This window comes from Ursus arctos, unplaced genomic scaffold (genome assembly GCF_023065955.2).
Source record: "Ursus arctos isolate Adak ecotype North America unplaced genomic scaffold, UrsArc2.0 scaffold_1, whole genome shotgun sequence".
In the NCBI taxonomy this organism is placed as follows: Eukaryota; Metazoa; Chordata; class Mammalia; order Carnivora; family Ursidae; genus Ursus; species Ursus arctos.
This window is the reverse complement of record NW_026622763.1, coordinates 15,626,945-15,649,365: the sequence shown is the minus strand read 5'-3', so window position 1 is coordinate 15,649,365 and position 22,421 is coordinate 15,626,945.

The following is a 22,421-nucleotide window of genomic DNA, read 5'->3' as shown; positions in this document are numbered from 1 at the left end:
GAATAATTTCTCAGAAGTTATGAGGCTTGCACTTGTCCCTTCCTTTCCCTCCTTCCCTTTTGCAGCCCAAGAACCCTCCTGTTAAGAAGAGGGAGTCAGGAAACTCTTTTATTATTATTGATGGTGACATATCCTCCAATACTTTGTCCTTTTCATCACTGAAAACCATTCTTAAAATCAAAGAATGCATTGCTAATAATAGAGTTTCATCTGTTAGGGAGAATATTTGGAGGTCAAGGCATCTAAGAATCCTTAAAACCACATGGTTGGATGACTGGGGCCATTTAAGCCTGAGCAGACCATGAAAGCCCTTCCCTGGAGCAAGAGGTCTCTCCCAGGACTGAGCTCATTTACCTGGCCAGGCCTTGAATTTAGGGACTGGGGACAAGCATCAGGGAAATGCTAACTGCGAGTTCCCCTGTCTAACTACAAAAGAGCCATTTGTAGAAGTAGCAGGTACTTTCCTCCTCTGGGAGAGAAAGATAAACCGTGTCTCTCCCACATGGACAACGTGGCAGGTGACTTAATGTAGAATGCTGCCTCCGGAGGAGACAGGTGAGCCCTTGATCATTAAGGTCAGGTCTGAAAGGCAGCGGAGTGTAGATTCAAAGATCAGTGGGAGTTTAAAGTGACACCAAGACATGAAATTATTTTCTTCTTCATTCTGAAGAAGATTAATTTCTACATAGCATCCCAGGCTAAAGTGTGAATCCATGAATCCAACTGATGCTGGATTAGTAGCCCTGGAAACGGAGCTTGTCTCTCACTTGGGAACGGGCAGTTGGGGAGCAGGAAAGGCAACATGGCTGGAGGAGGCTGAGGGTAGAAATCTGCTGCTGCCTTTTATTAAGTGCGTGTCCTTGGATAATAACTCAACCAAGCTGCATGGCAAGGTCCTCTGAAAAAAGAAGTAACATTGTATTGGTTTTTCGTATATAAAATACTGAAATCCCAGTCAAATCTGAATTTCAGATAAGCAACAAAGAATTTCTTAGCATAAGCATATCCGAAATATTGCACGGGGACATAAAATCTGTGTGTTGTCTGTCTGAAATTTAAATTTAACTGATCACCCTCTATTTTTATTTGTTAAATCTGCCAAACTGAGAATCAGTCAGGATAGTCTAGTTTAAGCTACTATACATTTAACTCTAAAATCTCAATGGCAAACTTGTGTTTCTCTAAAAGTGCTCCCTGGACTGGCGGCTCCAACCTGACCTAGAAACTTTAGAAATGCCAAACCTTGCCAGCCAGACCTACTAAATCAGACACTCTGGGGATGGGGCCCCACAATTTGTGTTTCAACAAGCCCTTCAGGTGATACTGATTAAAATTTCAGAACCACTGCACACATTTTCAGAATATCCAAAGGCTAAGGCTATGCCTGTCCTGTGGCTCAACAATTCCATTACCGGGCACCTAGGTGGCTCAGTCAGTTAAGCATCTGCCTTTGGCTCAGGTCATGACCCCAGGGCCCCAGGATCCAGTCCTGCATCAGACTTCTTGCTCAGTGGGGAATCTACTTCTCCCTCTACCTATCCCCCCTGCTTGTAATCTCTCTCTCTCTCTCATAAATAAATAAAATATTTTTTAAAAATTCCATTACTAAGTTTAAGAAAGCAAAAACAAAACAAAAAACAAACAGGAACCACCACAACAAAGCAATTCCATTACTAAGTTTATACAAAGAAAAATGAATGCATTTTCCACTAAAATACATTTATAGAATTTTCATAGTTGCTTTATATATAATAGCTCAAAGCCGAAACAACTCAAATACCCATCAATAGGAAAATGGATAAAGTGTAGTATTTTATACCATAGATCACTACACGGTAATAAAAAGAACAAATTGCTTATATGTTAAACAATCTGGACGAATCTCACAGACATTTTGAGTGAAAAAAGAAAAGATAGAAATGAGAATGTTTTATATAGTTTTATTTATATAATGTCCCTAAGTCAGGCAAATCTGATCTATGGTGGTAGAAACCAAAATGTTGGTTTGTGAGGTGTGAGTGGTGGTTGTATTGATGGGGAAGGAACATGAGGGCACGTTCCGAGGTGCTGGAAATTCTCCTTCTCAATCTCATCATGGTTAGAGAGGTGTATTCATACGTATAAATGTAAAGATATGTATCGAGACATGTACGCTTAAGGTGATTGTACTTTATGTATGTTTTACCTCAAAGAGCGAAAGGAAATATAGTTAACAAATCTTGGTGGCTAAGACAACAAAAATTCATGTCTCACTCATAGTATAGGTTTTTAAAACTGCAAGTCTCCTGACTTGACCCAGCCAGGCACATGGCCACACCCACCTTCAAGTGGGCAGAGAAGTGCGTCCTTCCCAGAGGGAGAGAGAGAGCAGAATGTTTATGAACCCTAATGACATCAACATACCTGCGCCTTGGAGTTCTGTGTAACAGACATATTTGCATTTATTCCTTGTCATAGCCATTTATCCAGCACACATTCACTGATCACCTGTTATGAACAAGGCACCTTTTTAGGAATGTGGGTGGGATAAGATAGAATGGTCTTGCTCTTACGGAGCATATATTCTAGTTAGAAAAAGAAAAGATATTACAACATTATTCAGTTAATATTATGATTGATGCAATGGCATGTTGGCTAATGTTGATGCAAAATAAACAAGACCTTTTTTTTTTTTTTTAATATAAAAGGAAAGAGTTTTATTGGAGCCCGTTAGTTCAGCTGCCCTCGGTACACAATCTTCACAGAGAAGTGCTCTGGGGAAGGAGTATTTGGTGCAGGGTTATATATGTTTGTTTGTTCGTTTGTTTTTATATATAAAGAGTTACAAACCAGGGCAAAGACATTTCATAAAGTTTCAGACTTTATCTTCTGCTTTTAGCATGTGGAAGGCTGTGTGATTTTAATCTGATGGGAACCAGTGAGGTTTCTCTTCCTCTTTATGTTTGGAATGTTCCTTTTCGGTTATTTATTTATTTATTTATTTATTTATTTATTTATTTTTAATGATGTAGATGTACAATGTGTGCTCAGAGCAGAAATAGAGACTGTGTTTTGCTGAGTCATTTTCATTGACCTTGGTAAATGTTGAAGTATAGTTTCCCTGGGAGCTCAGGAGCAGGGCACACAAGTATGAAAAGATGAAAATGTCCTTTATTTTATTACCATTTGCCCTCATCATTTTCTTTAAGACCTAGTACCTCTCTTGTAATCAGCCACCAGCTGAAGTTTGTATGGCACATTCTGGACCATCCTTCCCCACCCTTGGCAACACTTCAGCAGCTCCATGAGTCATCAGCAGCTCCATAGATGGGACAGAGTCCAACAGACCAAGCCAATGTTGAGATTCTAAACTGCATTAGGAGCTGAATGCAGAGTTCAGAATAATCAGACAGACACAAGAACATCTAACAGGGCTTGACATTCACTGCCGATAAAGCACACGATCTGACCAAATATTTTAAAGAATTGACTAAGTTTGCAAAAGTGGAAGGTAAAGAAGTATGAAGCCAGAAAACCACTAACAGCAATGACCAAATGTACCAAAGGGTGAAGACTACAAGATAGAAAGTAGCCAGAAGAATATCAAATAACTGGAAGAGGTGTTTTCAAACTTGATTCTGCATCAGAATTACACAGAGGGCTGTTCACCCAGGTTGCTGGGTCATAGACCCAGACTGTGTCATTCAGTAGATCCAGACAGAGAGCTGAGACTTTCCATTTTTAAGAATTCTCCGGTCAGGCTAATCCTGTTTGTCCCTGGGCAAACTTTGAGAACCTTAGCACTAGAAGAAGAAAACCTACAATTGAACTCCTCTCCCTTCCTTCCTACTTTCAACAAGCTGCTTTTACTCTTAAACAAGAAACTGGGAGGTTCTGCCTACTGCTGCTATTATTTTTCCAAACTATACCATCAAGACATAAGGATACCATGGCAGCGAAACCTCTCATGCTGTCCTGGGTCTTCCTGGAGTCCACTACAAACACATTAGCTTAGCTACGGTTTTCTTATTCATTTACAGAAGCACCTTGATTTTAAAACATGTATTTGTTAGGTTGACATTACAAAGGGCAACCTGTTCTCCAGGCCCCACAAGCTGAAGCTGGATCAAGTTACAGACGACGACGCAGAGAGCATCATGGAGGCCCTCCTTCAGCGGACGCTAGCGCCCTCTAGTGGGGGGGGGGGCTGTCTGGGGACGGTTAGTGAGATAGTGGAGCTAGAATAGGGGATAGTAGCCTGGCAGTCATTTTCATATTGCAAACATCTTTTCTCTAAACTCTTACAAAATAATATTTTAATGTATTTTCCATTAGTCCTAAACAACTGATAAATTATCACATTATCGTTATAATCATGTTCATTCATGGGAAGACATTTTTTGAGCCTCTAACGAGTGCCAATTACTAGTACAGAGTTTGGAGATTCACTAATGAGTGAGGTAAATCTACCACGGGTACTTGGATTACAGGGATGATTTTTTTTTTTAATTACAATCTTCTAATCATGTCACTTATCCCCTCATCACCCCATTCCTCTGCCTCTCATTGTAGGCCCTCTACTCTGGTTACAATCCATTGTTTTATCTCTCCCTACTGTCCTAATCAATATGCCACTTTGCTTGCTCTTTGCTCATTCTTTCCTCCTGTTGAAAAGAAAGATCCCCTCATTGCTTTTAAGCCTGACTCACCCCTATTCATCTGTAAAGGTCCATATCAACCACCATTTCACTGAAACCTCTTACTTCCCTGCAGCCCAGAGTCCGCACACACAAACTCTCTCTCAATTTCTTTAGCACTTAACGTGTCCATGAGACACTTAAATATATGCACTATTGAATTTGTATTGAGCCATGTTATGTGTAAGTGTTACCCTTACCCTGCAATTTCAATTCATCAGAATTATAGATAAGACTTGCTATCCCTTCATAGAATTGTCTTTCCCCAGTAGTGTCATTTAAAGTTGATAATTCTTCACAGGCACTATGAATGCACTCTGGTGCCTGGCTTGAAGGAATAGACACATTTAGCCATTCCCAAACAAACTTTGCTGATCGGAGGTAGTCACCTGTGTTGTTTCAGTGTGTGTGTGTTTGTGTGTGTGTGTGTGTATAAGTCCCAACTGTAGGCCAGCTATCTGATTTCCAAATAATGTGGTCTGGGAATCCATAAATTTAAACAAGGGGCTCCTGTGAATGGAACCTCTGGGCTGCATATTAAAAGTATCTAAGGGGCTTATAAGAAAACATCAATATCCCAGAATAATTAACTCAGAATCTCTGGCAGTGAAGTGCCCCTGGCGTCAGTATCTTATAAAAACTCCCGAGTGTCCCTAATGGGCAGCCAGGGTTGAGAACTCCTGCACACTCTAATTTCAGACAGTCAGTAAAAACGGGAATTTCGCACAAAATTGTGTCATGTATGTTTCTTCCACAGGGTATGTGTGGAGAGGGCCTTTAAATTAAAAGGATATTAATTCCAAGTCAATTCTATAAACATAAGTAATAAATATCCATTTTAGAAAAATTGTAAAATACTAAGCAGTATGGGAAAGTATATAAAACCACACATCCTGCCAACATTCAATGCTGTGGTCTATCTCATCCTAGCCAGTTTCCACTCATAATTTACAGATAGAAGAGAGAGAGAAATCTGCTCTATTTGCTCTACTGGTAACAAAATTAGTTTTATATTTACATACTATTTTAATATACATTTTTCTGTTCATATAATAGATATTAATATAATGCATATATTTAACTTATCATTATATTTTCCTAAAATATAATTATAAAGAATGCTCACCATTAATGGCTATAAGAAATTGCTCAGCAGAACTCTTGTTTCCATATGTTTTCCCATTATTTGTAATGACACCGTAAATATTTTATACATTGAGTTTTGTACACAGTACTGATCACTTCCAGTCTTATGACAGACCTTACTTCTGTATAACATGACCTCTTCTCTATCACATAACAAAACGTGATTATTTCTCGAGTAACTAGAAGTAGCTTCCTGAGTTAAAAAGTGATCATACGATTCAGAATTTCTCTTCGGAAAAATGATGGCAGCTTACCAAAAATGCACAGAATTACCTGTATCCATTAACACGATTATTGATAAACATATTTAAGTGCTGATTTTTTAGGCAAAATTTGTGCCTAGTTGTTCAATTTGCATGATTAAGAACAGTGACTTTGAATATTTTTTCCCTAGGTATTTCTCTAGTTATTGCTTTTGAGAACTGCCTTTGCACCGTACCCCCCCCCACTTTTTTTGGAAGGGGGAGTAATTTTTCTAACTCATTAATTTGTATGAGATCCTTATTTTGGGTAAGTTTATCATCCCCTTTTTTCTCTCATCATGCTTTTTCCCTCTTATGCCTTTTTAAAAAATCTTTTATGATTAAAAAAGTGAACCCTTTATTTAGTCAAAGCTATATCAATCATTTCATTTGGGCTCTTGATTTTGGTATTATGCAGATCTTTTCTAATCCAAGTTCAGATAACTATTCATTTACTTTTTCGTTCTCTTGTAGCGTCATATACATGGTGTAAATTTCCATGCATGTCGTGTGTATATATAAATAGGAATGAGGTATGTGTAGTGTGTACTTTTTTTTATTTTAATGTTTTTTTTATTATATTATGTTAGTCACCATACAGTACATCCCTGGTTTCTGATGTAAAGTTCGATGATTCATTAGTTGCGTATAACACCCAGTGCACCATGCAATACGTGACCTCCTTACTACCCATCACCTTCTAGAATGTATTGCAGTAAACGATCCAGTCACCCTTTTGTTCATTTTAGGAGATAATTATGCATTTCTCTCAGTACCAATTTAAAAAGAGTTTTACTTATTCTAATTTGTGTACTACCTTTATCATATACTGAATTATTTCTACATTTTCTACATTGTGTAATTGCTGTCAGTCTATTCCAGTACCCATTTCACACTGTTGAAAATATTTCAACTCCATAATGCATGTGGGTACCATTTAGTGCAAACCCTACCTTATTTCTCTTTTATAATACATTTGAGCAATTTGCACTACATCCAAGATGCTATTTATAAAGATAATGAAAGATGAACCTAATATAGATAAAATCTATAATAAATTTCAACTCAGATCCATCAGTATTTAATCTAATTCAGACTCTCCTTTTAATTTTGAAGAAAAGTATTTCACTTTGCCTTACTCATATAAAGACCCTGGAATGTATGTTTAATTATCTTAGAATAATTTCTGTATTTCATTCCCTTCCCCCCCTCTGCTCTGGAGTTGACTGTCAACTTTACAAAATACCTTAACTACATCTGTGTCTCCACCAGATTTATTAGTAACAAAACACCACAGACTGGGCAACTAGAAAAGCAGAAATTTATTTTCCCACTGTTCGGGAGGCCGGAAGTGCAAGATCAGGACACCAGCATGGTTGGTTTCTAGAGCTCTCTTCCTGGCTTGCTGAAGGACCCCTTCTCTCCTGCTGTGTTTCACATGGCTTTTCCTCAATGAATATGCATGGGGAGAGAGGGAGGGAGCTCTCTGGTGTCTGTTTTTTCAAGGACATCAATCCTATGGCATCAGGACCCCAAACTTATGATCTCATTTAACTTTAATTACTTTCTTAGAGGTCCCATCTCTAAACATAGCCATGTTGAATGTTCGGGTTTCAACATATGAATGTGAGTATTGGGGCTGGGCACAAACATTCAGGCCGTAACACCAGATCATTCTTAGTGAAATCAGTGTTTTACTTTATATGTGAAAGGTAACTCATAGAAAAATTTTCTGGAATGCATTATCACATACATTGAGGTATGTGGGTCTACAGTGGATCACAGAATAGATATCCAAAATATTCTAATTGGCACCCGTGTAAAAGACTTATCAGTGGTCTCTTGTGACATTTAATTACTCACCTTGCCTATGTGTTCTGGCAATTTATTTAAGCTGATTTTAATCCCTGGCAGTTGGGTAAACATTCGTAACGTGTAAACAATCATTTCTGAAATGCCTTCCTTCTAGAAGCATGAATAATCAAAAGGTTAATACACAATCTAATATTGTCCTTTGTGGATAAAGCCTGTAACTATTACAGTGGGAAACTCTCAGAAATTACCCTCTTTCACCAAGAAGCTTCAACTGCTGTTTGACACACAGCCCTATGGATAGTCTGACTGTCTCCTTGTGTTCCCGTTGATACAGTAATCAGTTAGAGGCCAGACACATGTTTTATTATAAGAGCAAACAGAATACATCTGCTCTAGGGATCAGAGAGAGAAAGATACAAGATTTGACAGCCATAGACTTCGGAAAACAGACTGGCCTGAAATGAACATTTTTGTGAGCTTGAGCAGTTTATTGTTGTGACAGTCAGTTTACATCTGAATATCAGAATCTCCACCCGAGACCACTCAGAAAAAGTGATGTTTTAATAAGATTCTTGCATGTTTGCATTGGTTCAGCCAATAAGCGGTATAGCAAACCCCAGATCAAGGTATGAAATTTTGTCTTTACCTCGTGTTAAGGGAATATCAATTAGGTAGAAAAGAAATTAAAATGTCAGGGCTTGATAACACAGCATTAAGTGATAAACTGAACTGCCAAGACAGCCAAGCCATTACGTTAACAGTATTGTGCATTACTATGACTTGTGTTTACTTCTGTGCCACACACATTTTATTCTGCGGGTGCCTTCGCGTCTCTGGACTCTTAAAATGATTAAAAGCTGTAATTTTTCCTTAAATATATCTCCTAAGTCACTAATTACATTCTCTAGACGCTTACATCCGTATTCATGTGACCATTGCTTGTATATCACAATGGGACTTTTGTCAGCTGAACAATGTAGCCCTAATGCCCAGGCAAGGCCACACACCCTCATTGCTAAATCACATTACTAAATACTTTTTTTCTGGGAACTTGTTTTATCGACCACTTGAGAAAGGTTTAATTGTAAAGGTGCTAAAATGGAAATCCAAAACTGTGTTCCTTTTTCTTAAGCAAATTTAAAACTGCTTTGCTGAAAAGCATTAATGATGCCTGTGGTGTGCGCGGATCAAAGGATGCGGGGACATGCCTCCAATCTCTGTGGGTTCCACCTGGTGTGGCCCCCATCCTGTTGTCAACTGTCCACTCCAGGGTATTTGCTGAAATGTCCAGATTTTCTTTACTGCTTCTGAGTTCCTATTTTCTTTTGTGTCAATTAGATATCATTCACTTCTAAAATCTAAACATCAAAACAGTTCCTGCTGTGGCCTCTCCATGAGCAATCACTGTTCATTCCATAAACGAACCACATGTTCCCAGGAAATAAGTTATTCCTTGATTATTGCCAGGTTAGGGAAACGATTATGTTCTAGGTATTACAGCATAGGGGATGCACAAATCATAAGCATAAGAATATTATTTAAAATGTCTACAGCCTACAGCCTACTCCAGATAATTCTTGATCTTTGAATCTAGGGAGGATATGGTTCAGTGGTCCTCAAAGTTGCTGTATTATATTGTACCAGATGCTAAGTTCTTGAGGTTCATTCGAGGTCATGAAAACCCGCTCTTAACAGATGATAAAGAGCTGCCACGCACTTACCATCTACACCAAGTAATAGACTCAGGGTTGACTAACACATCTCCAGCTGCCGAAAAGGCGCACCCCCTACCTGGCATTCGTTATTAAGCTTGTGTTTATTCTGCCACACCCATCATGACCTCTACGACGGAGTTGAGAAATGGGAGGATTCTAGAAATACCTTTACAGAAAGGCTTTGGAGACAACATGCAGCCCACATAGAGAAATGTAGCTCGGATGATCTTGGTTCTAGACATTTTGTCAGATCAAAGATTATGATATTGCTACACCATTGTTAAATGTTTTGACCAGTTCAGTTGGCCAGTTCCATATGGGGAGGATGGGTAGAGGACTGAGACCAGGAGAAATGAGCCAAATCTGTCTTTTGATTAATCAGTTGGTTATTTTTCAAAATTGTTGTTTTGCTTGTCAGCTAACTTAGGCCCTGCCACTGTGGTCAGCCTGCTTTTTTATGCCTCAATCACAGCATTATTTTCCAGACATTTCTAAATTAACTGACTTACTCCTCATGCAGCTTTCACATCGATGGCTCTGGTCCATCTCTTTTACTATAAATACGTGTACACACACTCTTTCCTAGTCTGTGTAATATAAATTGTATATATTAAAGACCAAGGTCTTTCATGGGCATTTAGATTTTGAGATATCATAGTAAGTTATGTTTCCTCAAAATTAGGAAAATAATTGAGTTAAATCGAAGTAATTATTTTCTTTCCCACTCTAAAGTAAACCTGTTTTTTTCTGAACAAAACTTAAATCATGAATATGATAGAAAATATAGAAGTTCTGGAAAAGATTTTAAAAATCAGTCATCACTCCAGAGAAAATTATCACTAAGGTGTTGCTATATTTCCTTTCATTGTTTTAAAAATGGCTGAAACTATAATATGTGGAAAATTCCCTCATTCTGGTTACAATAAAACTTTTTAGCACAAATATTTCCCCATCTTATTATTTTGCATTCAACATAAGATGTTATGAGTGTACAATATTTTGTTGTGTTCGCATGCTGTAATTTATTTACTTATCTTTTTATTATCATGATATAGTTCCATAGTAAACATTTTAGGGTGTAAAATTTGTATTAATTTCAATTTCTGTTGAATAGTTTTCTATGAGTAAACTATTTTGTGTTTGTGCATTAAAAATATTCTTGGACACGGAGTGGCAATTTGCTTTCCCCTGGATATGTACATTTGGGGAAAAGATTATTTTCTTGGTATTATTAGTAATACAATTTATAATCACATTTCTCAACACTCTACTATTAATAAAGTGATTCATTATCACACCGGTATAGTGATGTGTATATAGTAGTGTATATAGTTCCAATTCCACTTTAACTATTACTGGCTTTGAAAACTTGTCTACTTTGACAGAAGCATAATGGTACTTCCATTTCATTAACACTTCTCTTTGTCTCATACTGAATTTGCCTCATTATGTGTTAGGCATCTATACCTCATTTTTTAAATCCATTATTGTTTGCATCGTTATCTTTTGACCTACACTTGAGGCATTCCTTTCCTTACTGTCTTGTAAATTACATTTTTTGTTACTCAACCATGGGAAATAAATGGGCATGATACTTTGTACCAGGAATCATTTATCTCATGACCTGCAAGTTTCTGGAGCCTTCACATGGCCTTACAGGTGCTCCTCTTTCCACTGGAAATTTATGATGCAATAATGGCTACCACTGTATGCCACTCAGGTTTTTACTAGGCACTTTATGTATACTGCCTAGTCTAGACCTTCACACTGCCCAATAGATGTTCAGGTTGAAGGAAGTTTAATAACTACTGGATATTTTGTTAGATTCGTGATTTTGTTTTGTGTGTGTGTGTGTGTGTGTGTGTGTGTGTGTGTGTTTTAAGATTTTATTTATTTATTTGACAGAGAGAGACAGCCAGCGAGAGAGGGAACACAAGCAGGGGGAGTGGGAGAGGAAGAACAGGCTCCTAGCAGAGGAGCCTGATGTGGGGCTCAATCCCAGGACCCTGGAATCATGCCCTGAGCCGAAGGCAGATGCTTAAGGACTGAGCCACCCAGGCGCCCCTCAAATCAAGAGTTTCTTAGCTTACTTAGGTGAATTCAAAACTCCCCCCCCCCCAGTTCTGTTGTTTGAATGTTAAACTAACCTTAAATTCCTGGAATAAATCCATGTGTTATTCACTTTTTTGTATACTGATGGATTTTGTTTGCTAATATTTGGTTAGGTGTTTTGTTTGTCTTTATGTCAGTGAGACATAGGGGATTGTCTTCTCATGTCTTTTAACGGTCTTATAAGGGATTGGCGTCAGACTTTCCCTGGCCTCATCAATGTGCTGACAAGTGTTTGCTCCTTTCCTTTGCTGTGAAGGTTGTGTAGAATTGCTACTGTTTCTTCCTTAAATGTTTAGAAGGATTTGCCAATGAAGACTTACAAATATGTAGTTTTCTTACTGGGAAGACTTTTAAACGTAAATTAGATTTCTTAAACAAATCCAGGAATATTCAGATGTTCCATTTCTTGTGCCCACTTTGGGAAGTGGTGTTTTTCAAAGAATATGAACATTGCATCTAAATGTTCAAATGTATTGCATGATTTTTGTCTAATTGTTTAATCACTTACTTAGAGTATCAAAATATTCGAGTGAAATTTAAGAAGAAACTTTGTCTTTTAGTTCATCAGTTGTTCCTTCATATTTTTTGATGCTGAGAGATCTGTATATATTTTCATTGTTATTTCTTTATCCATGAGCTCATTTTATCAGAATATAATATCCACTTTGATATTGCCAAGTTTCACTTCTGTTTTTTCCTGATAAGACAATTACATTATCTTCCATAATATTGACCTAATACACATTCTTTCCAATTGATGAATCTCTTCTTGATATTATTTCAATGGATCTTTTATAAAATTATCTGAGGGCCAATCTTTATATTCATGAGGTAGATTTTAGTTCTGTTATAATTATATAGTTGTTGTTATTGTTAGCTTATTTCAAATAGTGTAGCTCTGTGCTGTGGTTTTCTTTCATTTTTATCTTCTTTATATTTTCTTGATTAAAAAAATTTTCTTCAGTTAATTTCAATTTACATATTCTGTTTTTCTTAGCCTTCTTTATTTCTCAACTTTTCCAGGCCCTTGTATGTTTATTTTTCCTAATCAATTTATAAACATACAATATAATTTAATTATATACACACACACATATCTGCATACCTATATCTACTACCTATTTATCTATTATAATCTTTTTTTTTCTCCAAATAAAGAAAGTTCTTCAACATTTTTCACTACTTGTTCTCTTTCCTCTGGATGCCATCCCCTTCCCAAGGCAAGTTTTGTTGGATATCTGGTTTTTGTCATTGCTTTGGTTGACATTAAAATTCATAAGTTATCTACTTTCCGTATTCTCCATCTTTCTTTGCTTTTTGCTGCAGTAATTTCTTGAAAATCCTTTCAAAGAGGATTTTAATGAAATAATGTTTCTGAGCCTGTGTAACACAGAAAACCTCTTTATTTTTCAAAAATGACAATTCTGATAGACATACATTTTAGGTTCAAAGTCATTCTTTTTTTTTTTTTTTTTTTTTTTTTTTTCCCTGACCGGTACTTCTTTGTAGATGTAAGTATTTTCCTTCAGGAAGATTTTAGAAAATTTTTTTGGCTTTTGATGTTATTAAATTTAATTTAGTTATGTTCCCAAGTGTTCCAACACTTACCTGCATCTCTATGGTTCAATTTAGTTAAAAAACAAAATTTAACTGAGCAAATTTTAAAGACCTTATTGGCTTTATTCAACAATTCATGAATGAGGCAGCATCCCATCTAGAAGACAGAAAGGAGCTCGGAGGAGCTGTACAAAATAAAAGGAGTTTATAGGCAAAAGGGAGCAGGACAAGGAAGTTATACTAACAAAGAGTGGATTCACTGTGGCAAGATCACTTTCCTTTGAGGGACGGCAAGGGTCTACCAGGCTCATTACCTCATTGGTGCTGACCAGGTGATTCCTGACAACTGATTTGAGGTCCCCTTTCTGTGAGAGCCAAAACTGTAATTAAAGTTAAGTCCTGGTTTGGTGACATGAGGCTTAGCATAAGTGACTCCATTTAGTGCTTGCTGTCTTGTTTTTAACAGTATATTATGAATCCTTTTTATCTATGGTCTTAGTTCTGAAAAAATCTTGCTCATTATTTCCTCAAAAATTCTCATTACTTTTTCTCTCCTGGGACTATTATTAAATGAATATTAGCATTTCTCCTTATATCCCTTGTATCTCCTGCCTTACCTTTTCTCTCATTATTTGTATTTCTTTATCTTTGCCTTCCGGGAGAGTTCCTGAATTTAATGGTTCGGCTTACTAGTTTGTTCTTTAGTTGAATTCATCTGGCCATGTTACCCATCAGTAAATTAGTTTCTTCTTTTTCTTATACTTATCATTTCTCTTTGAGTTTTCTTTAAAATTGTCTTTACTTAATATTTCCAATATTACTCCTCAACTTTATAAGGATATTGATACTGCTTCTGGAAATTTTAGGAAGAAAGTTAAATGCTTCAGAACACAGGGCCTAGAATATCAAAATATGAGCTAAACCACTTTCATTTTTCCCTCCTCACCCACCATTAACCATCTTTTTCCCTCAGGAATCTATCTATTTATTTATTTATTTATTTATTTATTTATTATTTATTTTTAATTTTTATTTTTTATTTATTTATTTTTAATTTATTTTTAATTTTTATATTTATTTATTTATTTATTTATTTATTTATTTATTTATTTTACTATCTTATTCAATACTGTTTTTTTCCATGGAAGGAGAGACTTTTGCTGGACATATAGCCATGTCTGTTAACCACTTCCTACCCCAGTTAGGCTCTAGGGCTTCTTAAACTTGAGTGCTCATCAGAAGCTCCTGGCAAGCTTGTTAAAACAGATAATTTAGAGGCACCTGGGTGGCTCAGTCCTTAAGCGTCTGCCTTCGGCTCAGGGTGTGATCCTGGCGTTCTGGGATCGAGCCCCACATCAGGCTCCTATGCTGGGAGCCTGCTTCTTCCTCTCCCGCTCCCCCTGCTTGTGTTCCCTCTCTCACTGGCTGTATCTCTCTCTGTCAAATAAATAAATAAAATCTTAAAAAAAAAAAAAAACAGATAATTTAGCCCCCCTCAGAGGTTTTGGTTCACAAAGGCCCTACTGGTTGGGGCCCATGAGTTTGCATCCTAAGGTCTTACCCCCAAATTCCCTGGTTTGAGTTGGGCTAGTCTTAATGTTTTTGTTTCTGTTTGCTTTCTCTTTTTCATTGCTAAGGAAAGAGGCACTGATTCACCCATTGCAGTGATGAGTGGGGGTTGGGGAGAAGGAGGAAACAATATGAGAATTCTGCCCCAGCTTCAGCTCTGGACCACTGAATAGTTTCTCCCATGTAGATACCCAATTATCTTTAGTCTCTCCAAAGGACTTTTCACAGTTTTAATGTGAGTCCATCAGATTCCGTGTTTCTCTGTGGCATCTCCCTGTAGAGTAGATTTCAGCAACCTGTGTGGGTTCATCATCTTTTCAGAAATCTGAAGGTAATGCAATTTAAAGGAAATCCTGAAAAAGCCATTGAATGACATGTTCATACATCCATATGCCTTTCCATTACTTTGATAATCACTTGAATTTAAGTGGCCTTTCCTAGGTATCTATAGCTATAGTAATGTAAATTCAACCCTATCTTGTCTACATCAAAAAATGTATTTCAATTATATATTTTTTCAACATCTTTACAAGCATTTTGTCATTATTGTCAAAATGCCAAAATGACTGTTGTACGTGAGCAAAGGAGCAATGATTTGAATTTTTTTGAATATAGCGCTTTGAGTAATTTTTAGATTCTAATATCTGTACTAAGAAAAACTCTTGAGTTCTCTATCCGTACAATGTGTAGATAGCACCCTGTTTAGTTACTTAGGTTCTAAAAGGACAATATTAACAGAAAAAAGATACATTTCTCCAGAGCCTGAATGATTTTGCCAAATTGGTGACAAGGTTTCAAAAACTGAAAAATGTTGGAGTCTTTTCAAAAGAAAATAAATGACATGGAAAAACAATATATGACAATGAAACAGATGTGAGCTCATATCTGGTAATGAGGGTCCATAGACTACTTATTTGATGGGTTGGACTGACATTTACATTTATGTCAATTCTGTGGCTTATAAGGAAAGCATCTCTGGTTGGGATGACAATAGCAAGATACAATGCTATAATGAAATCTAATTGTTATTAGCTATTGCACTGGAATGTCAATGAGGGGCTGCTTTGTTCAAAAGCTGGCATTGGCAAAGTTATTAAATTGGTTGGTTCATCAGGGAATATAGTACATTAGTGAGGTATTCAGCCGTGACTGAGTATATGTATTAGAAAGCATGCCTTCGTAGGTTTCCAACATCATAAATCAAGGTAAGATTTAGTACGAAACACTCACAGGAAGGGGCGATCATATATTTTACAAAGTTTAGCTCAAGTAAGCTAAACCTTCAATCATATTTGAGTTAGCATTTCATTTTTATAATTCGCTTCATACTATTGTCATGTTTATTGTATCTGGTTCCTGTACAGGAACCTTTATAAGGAAGATGAACATGATAACGAGTGATAAGAGGATGATCCCTGCAGATTTCTATTGAGTTTCCTCCGTGCTTGGTAAATACATCATTTTTTTTTTTTTACTTTTAATTATATATGCTTAAAAAGTGATCATAATCAACCAACTTTGCATTTATTTCCCAGGGTGCTTCTGTAAGTAATTACTCTAGGCTATTAGAAGTAAATCTAAATGTTAAACTGAAAATGAAGGTTTTTAATAATGAGAGGACAGGTATTTTTTTTAGATAAGCAAAAGAAAAGATTTATTTTCTTATACTATTCCAGCTCAAATACCTCCTTCTTTTACTTTTATCAAGTCTTCCCTATTTATGCCAATCTGAATTAATATCACTATTTTGGATTATATTACCTTGCTTTAACATTTGTTAGAGCTCTGAACCCATTTGGCTCATATTAGAGTTTTCACATACTCATTTCTTCTGTTCTGTTTGCCTGTTGAGAATAGGAAGCATACCTGATAAATTTCAATACTACCTTCTCTTTCCCCTAATATATAAATAGGCATGTAAGGTATTAATACTTTTTGTAAGTAAATTGATATTTCTATGACATTATTATAGGACTTAATACAATCTTATCAAATACGTGTTTGGCTTAGCAATAATTATTAAATCAAAACCATGTTCCTTAAATATTAATTGATATAAGTAGTTTACTATAATTGGAGATATGAACATATGAGTTATAAAACTAACATGCTAACATCTAATAGAAGATATTTTGGGACGATTATAAAACCAAGTAAATACATAATAAATATACATTATATATGATAAAGTTCCCATGGGTCAGCTTATAAATATAAGTGGATATATATAAATTACAGTATTATATAAACACACATATGTATATAGAAATAATATAAATGCATTGACAAGAAACACACACATACGGAATAAACTTTTCATATTCAGCAGTACATCCCCATGCAAGTACACATAAACACACCATTCCTGTAGTTTCCATATAAGATGTAAGCATGTTAAAAAATAGTGTGATAGTCTAGTGTGATAGCCACAAAATTTGAAAATTGAGTTCTAAACTCAGCTGGAACAACAGTCCTTTAGGAAATTATCTATTTTCCCTGTTCTTAAATGTCCTACCTTGTAAAATTAGTGTATGAAACTCTCTGATCTCTAAAATATCTGTGCCAAGTGGGAAAGTCTGGTCTGGCCCTAAATATGCCTAAGGCTACTATGTTATTAGCACGGTGCTAGGAGCTCTTGGCGTCTGTGTGTGTATGGACATGTGCATGAGGTCGATGTGGATAAATGGGTAGTGAGATAGGAAATGCACAATAAACACACTGTCCTTATGGAACGATGATTTTGCTGGTATTTATCTAGGTGCGTAGAACTTGCCCAATGAATAGCTATGACGTGCCTGGTGTGCTTAAGTTCTCCAGTCAAGCATAGGTTTTGAGGAGGTGTGTGCCATCCAGACTGAGACTTAGAGGATAGAAGGAGTCATTCCTTGGCATCAGGTAAAGCAAACTACCAGTATGTGAAGCAAGGTAGAGCTGGCCGAGTGTTTTGTTTTTGTTGTTGCTGTTTTGTCCTACGTCTCTGTAGGTTATTGGGTGAGAATACCCAGGGGCCCAGCAATCCAAAAATCTTTTATAAAAAACATTAAAATCTTAAACAATTTACTCAAAAAAAAATTCGATCTTGCTTAAGAAAATAAAATGATAGAATTGTAGACCTACAGGGAACATCTGCATAACTATAGCCCAGCGGTTCCCAAAGTCTGCACTATGGGACTTTTCTGCTCAGTGTAGCAATCTCATGAAGCATTTACTTAAAATAACACTAACAAAAAATCTATCTTTCTCATTATATTTAAAATTATGATTTAAAAAGGGTACAACTTCAAGTGAAGTACTGGGCACTATCGATATGATGACTTCTGCTCTAGTGTGACTTTTTTTGTTTTCTGAGTATGAAGTCTTCAAAACAAAGCTTCCCTTGCTTATGCATCTGTGTGGATGCGCACGTGCAGCTTGTCATGTTTATTTAGAAAGATTGCAACTCGGTATCAGTATTATTCCAAATCAAGACCTCCACATGTGTACTTCAGAAACTTATGAAGACAAAATACCCTAGTATAGAACGCACGTGTCATACTTAATAGAATTCTAGATAAAGGTTGAACACAACTTTTTGGTATGTGCTGTAATTATAATTAAGAGATTGTTCAACAACAAGTAAATACAAAACAATTGATCGTCTTACTAAGACTGTATTCCAGAAAATTTTAAGGTTTATTATTGGGTATACACTGATTCAGCCTTTGTGTTTATGATGAATAATGTGATTTGTTTGGGAATTTTCAAGCAACAAAACTCAAATTCTAGAATCATTTAATTGAAAACGTGTACTAATGACAAATCATATTATAACTATTTATTTGTATGAATCAGGATTTTTGAGACTTGTCCAACCAAAGCAAAATATAGAAATAAAATAATTTATGATGCTCTTATGACTTGTACTGTGATTCACAACTTTCAATTTTGCATAGTTGTGAATTACAACTTTTTAAATTTTGAGGCTATTGTAATAACCTCATTGTTTAATTGAATGCTTTTAAGTAAATGTAATAAATTTGACATTATGCGATGACTTGGTGGTTTTAAAATGTCACTTCTCTGTTTTATATATTTGAGCTTCATAAAGGGAACACTTTTTAAAAATTTGCATATTTGGGGCACCTGGGTGGCCCAGTCAGTTAAGCGTCTGTCTTCAGCCCAGGTCATGATCCCAGGATCCTGGGATCCAGCCCCGTGTCTGGCTCCCTACTCAGCAGGGAACCTGATTTTCCCTCTCCCTCGGCTCTCCCTGAGCGCATGCTCTCTCTCTCTCTCTCAAATAAATAAATAAAATCTTTAAAAATAAATAAATAAATAAATAAATAAATAAATAAATAAATAAATTTGTGCCTTTAAAAATGTTTGTAAATCACTGAGCTGGGTCACCCTGCTCTTCCTCTCGAGCATGCTAGAGGTAGAGCAGCTGGTGTTCAGATGAGGAAAGAGACTCTCACAAAGACTTCTCCAGACTAGCATTTTTGTGTTTTGTTTGCTTTTCAGTTAGTCAGAGTGTTATTTTTTAACAATTTTATTGAGATATTATTCACATTCCATGTAATTCACCCATTTAATGTGTAAAATCCAGTGCCCGGCTGCCTCAGATGGTAGAGTGTAGCGACTCTTGATCTTGGGGTTGTGAATTTGATCCCCACGTTGGGTGTGGAGATCACTTAAAAATAAAAATCTTTAACAAAAGAAGAATAAATAAAATAAAACATACAATCCCATAGGTTTTAGTAGACTCACAATCACTAATCTACTTTCTGCCTCTACAGATCTGCCTGTTCTGGATATTTCATATAAATGTGTCACTTCTTCTGTCTGGCTTCCTTCACTTAACACGATGTTTCCAAGGTTCATCCGTTGGCATATATCAATACTCATTCCTTTTTATGGCCACATAATTTTCCATTGTTACTGTATATAATATTTTGTTTACTCATGTATCAATTGATAGGTATTCTGTATTGTTCCCATTTTTGGCTATAAGGAATAATGCTGCATTGAGTATTTATGTATATGGCTTATTTGGAATATATAATGGTCTCATTTCTCCTGGGTGTATACCTAGGAGCAGAATTCCTGGGTCTTATAGTAACTCTATTTTTTAAAACTTTGAGGAACTGCCAAACTGTTTTTCCAAACTGACTACTATTTATATTCCTAGCAATAATGTGTGGGAGGATTCCATTTTCTCCACATCTTTATCAACACATGCTATCTTTTATTTTTATTATTATTATTTTACTATTAAAATTCTTAAGCGGTATGTCTGGTATGCCATCCTTGTTTTGATAGTCATTTCCCTAGTTACTAATGATCTCAAATAACTTTTCATGTGTTTATTGGCCATTCGTATATCTTCTTTAAGGAAATGTCCATTCAGATCCTTTGCCCATTTTTAAATCAGATTATTTATCTTTTTGTTATTGAGTTCAAGACCAGCAGTGTATGAGCACTCTACAGATCAGTTTAAATTGTGGTTATCTTTTTTGTGTAACATGTATACCTCATTTCTAATTAGGAAAAAAAAAAAACAAAATTAACCAGGTGTCTGAGGCTAAGCAATACTCATCATACAGGTGAATACCCAGCAAGAATGTATCAATTGCTCATACTACTATTTGAAGACGTATAACTCTATCTCCTTGCCAGCTGATATTTCAGTGCCTTTCCAAAGGCAAGGCATTTATTGTTCTATGAACTTTCACTCTAAAGAAGAAGGAAAGTGGGAAAAAGATGGTGTTACTATGGCTCTCATTAACAAAAGCCTATTTCTAAAAGGAAATTTTATAATAAATAATAGAGGACTATACATTTAGTAATCCTGTCTTTGATGTGTAGCAAGTATTTTGTTCATATACAGTTTTGTTGGATGGGATATGATGAGTTATCTCTGGTGTAACTGATGGAAAACTAAGGTATTGGAATATTCTCTGTGAAGCTAATATTTTTTATAGCTGTTAGTTTTACTCACTTAAGAAAATATAAACAATTTTATCATGCATTAATTTCAAGTAGCTGGACCATGAGAAAACTAAAATATGATTTTGCATTTTTAGCTTATACAGGTGGAATCTCATTATCTAGCCTTAAGACCATTTAAATGAAAAACCAGTTGCAATCATAATAACATTCTGCACAGTGGTGATGGGTTATATCCATACAGTTTCTGCTCCAGTGAAATCCCATTTTAAGAAAATACTGTATGCTATTCACTCACTGGACATTCATTGTAATGGAATGTCATCTGTATAACCAGTATGAATTGTAATCTTCTGTCAAGTGGACATATGTTGAATTGTAGGTGAGTTTGAGAGAGATTCTGTACATGGTAACTGACCAATGTGTTTTTCTGGCTGTGACGCTCAGACAGGTTCACTGAGTAGCAGTGGTTGGTATCCTGTCAAAAACAGACAAGAAAACATTCTAACTAAAGGTTTTCTGTTTTGTTTTGTTTTTACTTTTTTACATTTGAGCAGACAGTATCGAAGTAGTGTAAAATATGTGATATCTGCCAAGCAATGACTCTCTATGTGCTTTTACAAAACCTTGTAAAATGTAATCAGAGCATTTGTCCCACTGGATTTGTATTTTTGTGTGTGTTTGAGTGTGTGTGTATGAATGAGTGTGTTTCACAAAAACCTGAGAAATAATTAAGGGTGTAGAATGTGTGGTTTATCTTCATTTTGCCAGCACTTAATACAGTGTCCAGCATATGAAAGTTTCTCAATTCTAGTTCATGAGTTCATTGGTAGGGCTGCTGCTGAATGAATACTATTCCTACTATTGATAACTATTTTTTATTGAGTGCTAATTATATGCTATGATCTTTGTCCTTTATCTCATTAATCCCTACATATATGTAGAATATGGGTACTCTTATTATCCCAATTTTATCAGTGAAAAAAAACGGGGTCAGAGAAAATAATGTTGGGGAGAGGTTAGATATCCTTTTATCAAGGTGGATTTTTTGGCTTATTTTTGCGTTTGTGTATTGGTTTGTGTGTATGCTTTGTGTATGGAGTTTCTTCAGAAAACGTGGAGGTAGGGAGTTAGGTCCTAGTGTGTGTTTCAAGAATCAGTTACAGTTTGTGGGATTTGACCACATGAGAATTTATTGTATCCCTCATGTGTTGCTAGGGGAAGGAGAGTGGGAATGTACACGTGATTTTTTAGTTCAAGCATCTAAGAAAGATCACATCTTCTTTTATTTGCCTTTCTGCTCCAAACCCACATTACAAAGCTTGTCCAAAGTGAATTCTCACTAAAGATTATTGATAGGCAGTCTACCTGCCACACATTGTCTTTGTTAAGTGAATCATAATGAAAATACTTCAGGTTATGATGTCTGCCCTTTGAGAGAAAGAGAATTTAAAGTAACCACAGGCTTTCTCAGCCTGCTGAAGATATGAATCTCTTGGCACCTATTAGCATAATCTACTTGTGGAAGAGACATAAACATGGAGCTGAAGACCAGCAAAATGATTTGCTGGGCACTATTGTTGAGCCTTATTTAAATCACTTGGTTTTCTCCATTATTATTCCAAAGCCTCATCTGAATCCTTCTGATGCTAAATGTACTTTAT